The sequence below is a fragment of the Octopus bimaculoides genome, chromosome 4, assembly GCF_001194135.2.
Source record: "Octopus bimaculoides isolate UCB-OBI-ISO-001 chromosome 4, ASM119413v2, whole genome shotgun sequence".
Classification (NCBI taxonomy): domain Eukaryota; kingdom Metazoa; phylum Mollusca; class Cephalopoda; order Octopoda; family Octopodidae; genus Octopus; species Octopus bimaculoides.
The window spans coordinates 27,869,124-27,875,322 of NC_068984.1; the positions used below are offsets into that span (position 1 = coordinate 27,869,124).

General features: G+C 33.2%; 1 long non-coding RNA gene across 1 annotated transcript; it reads right to left on the reverse strand.

Annotated features, from left to right (window-relative positions):
- Window positions 1-507: 507 nt before the first annotated feature.
- LOC106870307 (uncharacterized) lies at window positions 508-4,752 on the reverse strand. The gene is made up of 2 exons (XR_001409511.2): window positions 4,667-4,752; window positions 508-1,107 (listed from the first exon to the last, which is right to left on the reverse strand). It is a non-coding gene; the product is annotated as an uncharacterized LOC106870307 (long non-coding RNA).
- Between the last annotated feature and the right edge of the window lie 1,447 nt (window positions 4,753-6,199).

The following is a 6,199-nucleotide window of genomic DNA, read 5'->3' on the forward strand; positions in this document are numbered from 1 at the left end:
TTGAAATTCGCTATGCCTCTGTACCTAACCTGTTTGGCAGCACGAAGAATATAATAACGAAGAATATAGTCCGAGTGTTATTATCATAAGATTATGAATGAATAAACGTTGTATCTTTTGAAATTCTCATCCGCTACTTGGCATCAAAAACTGATGATACATCACCCTTTCTATTTCAAACAAAAAATTCAATAGGCTTGTCTGTAGCCTCGTGAATATCTGAAACTGTTTGCTATTTAGCAACATACCCTTTATAAACTTTGCTCACTGAAGAACCAGTATCCAACATCTTTATGAATTCTAGTTCACGCCTCTTTAAAGTATTGTTTTCTACTGAAGCTATGATACAAAGCTGCAATATGCCTTCCGGCTAAAATACCAAAATTTTGCGAGGCAACACAAGTTATGTTGCATATTGCGTTAATTGTCACATTTTTCTGTGCTACCGTACTGAACCTACAATTCTTGGATAAGTGACACTCAAAAGATAACATACAAACTTTAGGATATTTTAACATTACAATATTTATCTCTGAATATATACTACTATATATAGGTGCTCAGTGGTTAGAGCATCGGGGGTCACAATCATGAGGTAGTGAGTTCGATTCCCGAACCGGGCTCTGTGTTGTGTTCGTGTGCAAAATGTTTATTTCACGTTGCTCCAGTCCACTCTGCTGTAGATATGTGTTGCGGCGCCACTGGTACCAAGCTTTATCGACCTTTGCCCTCCCTTAGACAACATCGGTGGCGTGGAGAGGGAAGGCTGATGTGCATGGGCGACTGCTGGTGTTCCATAGATAACTATGCTCAGATTTGTGCCTCGGAGGGGAACTTTCTAGGTACAATCCCATGGTCATTCATGACTGAAGTGGGTCTTTGCTCTTATTTTTACTATTATCTTAATTGCCATTAGTTTATAACCAGATTGTGTATGAATAGAACTCAGTTTATTTCAATTAATAAATCTTTAGCAAATTTATATATATACAAAGTTTCTCCATGAAAACGTAGTGTCGAGAAGGTAAATCGGTTTTCTTTAAGAGGAATGTACTGAGGATAAGAAAGAACAAGTCTTGTATAAGCCGGTTGCTGAACACAGGTGAACTGAAACAGAGAAGAAAGGTGAATAATTTGGAATAGAAGGCGGAGTAACAAGTTAGCTGGTATGCTGGAAAGAGCGTATATTTTTAAGGGCAGGGTGAAAAATAATCAAGACGTATATCCACTTGGCCCTTTTTTGTTGTCACCCTTCCGTTATCCCATCATAAATCCAATAAATATCACGATACTGCTCCCTGTGGGTGTTCAGTGCTATCTCAGAACAAATAATAATATTTCATAGCATTGGATTGTAAAGTAGCTTCCATTTATGATCCACTATTATATTAACTACATTAATTTTTATGATTGATTCACAACCATTGCTGTGTGTGCAGTGATCGGTTAGTACATTCACAATACGTGTTCCTACAACATTGCTTTCCAAAGATGATTCATTCCGTTGAGATTCGGAGTTCTCTTGACTACGAGTAATCAGGCAAAGTAAGATTCATTTTGACGTTGTATAATTAACGGAAAATGGAGGGCAGCTAAAATGTCATTTATTTTGATTTAAGAAATATCATTTAATATTGTTAAAAAGATTTTATTTTTAGAATTACAATTAGTAGTAATATCAATGTAACTACGCTTTATATATAACGTTAGGCTTAACCGTAAATAAGTATTATCGTTATAGGAAACAAAATCAAATTGTTTGGCATAGTAACATGTTCTTAAGATAACCTTCTGTAATCTTTAAGAAATTAGTCTATAATAAAATTTGTCACATATATAACATTTCACGGGATGACTTAAAGAGAGTGGCATGAGTGAGAAAATGCAATACGTCCCTATAGACAACGCCTCAAAGTACCGCAAAAACTGTGCAAGTGAAGTAATTTATTGCATAATACTTGTTCAACATGTGTGTGGCAGCTAATTTATTAAGAATTTTGATAAGAACTATACAACTATATTTTCCTACAGGTATCACTAGATATTGAGCAATAAGTATTTAAAGGTACAAACAATCTCATAAGTTTTATTTCAAGTACCAACTGAATGAATTATAACAGCCTTCTGTTACATAATTAACTCCAATGTAACTGTGCCACTCTTGATTCATAGTAACCTCATGGTAACTTCTCTTTCAACAAGGAGATTGTACTTTGTGCTAAAAAGAAGTTGTTAGACATTAGTGTACAGTTTTATTAAGACTTTACAGAAGGTAACTTTAAAAAACATGTATATACGATACATTATTTCAACACCTAGTGGAAAGCAACACATCTCTCGCAGCCCATCTGGAGACCGCAATATAAAGGTACCATGTACGTTATGGTAAACAGTGGCCATCCTTGCAATCAATACTACAAATGATTGAGATTGTGCGCTTGTGTACATCTAAAAGCATTTTTATATTGATGTCTCCTTTCGACTTTTTAAATTCTACGACCAATTCATCTTTAAGAGCCCTTACCAGAATATAATATTCCCACTGAAGAAGACTTTCTGTGAGATTCTTCAAAAGATTGGAAGTTCCTTGAAGTGCTTTAAATACTCTTTGGATATTCAGAGTTCATCTTCCTAACTTGCATTATCCAAAAGTACTTTGTATGAAAACACCAGACGAATCTGTTTTGTTTTATTCAGTTTGGTACATTATTTTATTGTATTATATTTAAGTACAGATCAATTGTTCTCTCTGCTCTGTCAATAATTATGCTTCCATTTACGTCATTCCTCTATCTTCTACACCTCACAGTGACTCTGTCTTCTCTCTCTTTTCCTGTCCTCGACGCTTGCGTATAAATATATGAATCTATTTCGCTTTGCTTCTTAGGCATTCATTTATTTACTTTTCTCTCTCCTTCCCTTCTTTTCCCCTCTCTCCCTTTCATGCATGGTCTCCAGCATGCATACATATATACATACGTACATGTATAAATACATAAATATATACATCCATATGCAAGTTTATATATATATATGCACAATATATATATATATATGCATGTTTATATATACATACATATATATGTATACTTGTATTTCTCTCTCTTTCTCTCTCTGTATATGCATGCATGCTTTTTTTTGTTTTTTCACAGTAAGTTAGATTGCCAAGCGTTATAAATCACTATATACTTGCACAGTCCTTCGGCCTCTTCTTTCTTTCTTTCTTTCCTTCTTTCTTTGTCTTTCTTTCTTTCTTTTTTCTCTACTCTTCCCTTCTATATTCCCCCATCTTTCTTTTCCTTTTGCTTTGTTCGTTTTATCTTTTACATTCGAACTTAAAAGATAAGAAAAATTGTATCTTACTAGAATCACTTTCTCCTATACATCAAGAAGATCTATTTTATGCACTTCATTCCTATGTTGTCTTTATGGAATGGAAAAGTATCGATGTTACGTTATATATATATATATATATATACATATATATATATATACATATATCGTAAGTATTTTCATGAATTTCTTGTCTCTCGGTAGGATTTGTTTAGTAACGTATGCGGAAATTATAAACCTAATAATATTTATTCTAGACTTAATTAACAATAAGCTTCATTAACGAAGGTATTGATCGGGTGGGTGACCTATTCATCTCCGTAAATATAAGCGGTCAGCAGGAAGATAACTTTTTAGCAATCTAAATTTTAAAGAATCAAGAATAATCTCGAAAACAATTCATTACTGCAACTGACAAAAGGATTTATTTGTACACAAGAGATTTTTGAAAAGAAAACGAAAAACTTTTTACTTTCTCGACATATAGGGGATACCTTCACTAAATACAGCTATCCACCTATTGTTCTCTCGCACTGAATATTCCTACTATGTAGTACTACTTTTTTTCACAGATAGTCAGGTATCTATATATTCAATAGATACTTTACGAATAGTTTTTATGCATTGATCTGGACTTCATATTATAATCTAGTTATATTCTAATTCCGTATTTGATTTTAATTCGTATTTTTCAATATTTTATTTGCATCATTTTACAATATACTTTTTCTTTTAATCCCTATCCTTCACATAATCTTTGTTTATTTAATTTAGTTTAATTTAATTTTATTGTATTTCATTCTATTTATAATTTATCTGAATTATCTATTCACATACGCATAATACATTTGAAGTAACAGCTTCGTGAAGCTCCTTCGGATTTATTTTCCTCTCCCTCCCTGCCGCTGTTCTCAATGTATCCATATCATTCAATAGTGTTATGTTAGTTATAGATATGAGAATGCTAACATGAGTGTGTGCGTATAAGATAGTCTGTTGGCGTATATGTATGTATACGTATATTTGTCTATGTACATATATGCATGTGTGTATAAAAATTTATGCACGGAAAGAAGACCGCCAAGTGGTCTTCTTACATGCTAAAAATGGGCAGTCAAAACCCCAAACCACGAAAAGCATTCTTATTTAGAGCATTTAGATTGTAAGCGAGGAGGACAAATTGAGAAAATTAAAATATCAATTAATTCTATACTCCGAAGTTTCACCGTTAATGATTAAATCAATCAATTAATTAATTAATTGATTAATCAACTATCCGTGGATATTCAGTAGAATCGCTGAAGATAAATAATCATGAAACTAGAATACGTACCGAAAACAAAAATGAAAAAATACGTGCGTTTTTAGCTTCATCTTAACAGATTAAGAATTCAAATCAAAATGTCCACAATCAACGTGCGGAGCCAGAATATTACAGCAGTGAATAAATTCAACAGTGAATTATATGACCCAAGAATTAAATACTTAAATATATAAATATAAGGGTAAAAATTATTATAATATAAGGGTAAAATTTATACCAATGATAAGCATGCGCAAAAAAAGTCCGTAGACATGAATATCTTATGAGTGCATAAAAATTTATACACGAAGAGAAGACCACTAGGTGGTCCTCTTACATGATAAAACAGATAGTCAAATCTTCAAACCACGAAAAACATTCTTATTTAGAGTACTTTGATTGTACACGTATATATGTTATGAAAATATTTATGTCTACGGACTTACGCATGCTAACCACTGGTATAAATTATTATTTTAATAGTTTTTACCCTTATATATATATATATATGCTTGTATATTAACTGCTGTTTGTAACTTGTTGCTGTCTTTATGATAAATCAATTTCACAAGTTTATGCGTATAGAAGCAAACTAGACAAACTGCACTATTACAAAACCTTTTGTAAGTACAGATACACTATCTATTATCCTTAAAATAACAGGTGTCTCAAGAAGGAACTGATATGCAGAGCCAATATCTCTGACATTTAATAAAATCTGAAAATTTTCGTAGCTTTCCCTAAAATTACCATTAATGCTCTAAACAGAAAGATGCTATTCAAATTCTTTGTTAAATTTGTTAAATATGAAGGACGGAAATGTGATTAATCCTTTCATAGGATGAATTATCGCAACCAAGAATAATAAGTATAACGGACGAGGCAGCAGATGTAATCTTTGCACAAGGGAGAAGCTAAAATCTATAAATCTTGCCTTCATACAAAACCGTTTCAATTATTAAAACCGTTTAAATTATATACAGATAGATTACGTTTATATATTATGAGTAATGTAATACACTTTTCCCGTTCCAAACAAATAAGAAATTCAAACCAAGAAAACCTAATATCACTTCTTTCTCCATAAGTCGAAACAGCACAATCAGTATAAGTAATAGAGTTCTCATCAAGCAATATTACTGGTTATTTCATATAAATGGTCGGTGGTTAGAGCGTCGAGTTTACGATCATGTGATTGGGAGTTTGTTTCTCGGACCGGGCTGCGTGTTGTGTTCTTGAGCAAGACGCTTTATTACACGTTGCTCCAGTTCACTTCAGCTGTAGAAATGAGTTGCGACGTCACTGGTGCCAAGTTGTATTAGCCTTTGCCCTTCCCTTGAATAACATCGGTGGAGTTGAGAGGGGAGGCTGGTATGCATGGGCGACTACTGGTCTTCCATAAAAAGAACCTTAGGTTGTGCGTTCGCCGGTGAAGGTGACTTTCCGCCCAGAATTGTACCCCGGAGGGGAACCTCTTACGTGCATCCATAGTCCTTCGTGACCGACGGAGTCGAGTTTTGAGAGTTTATATATATATATATATATATATATATATATATATAT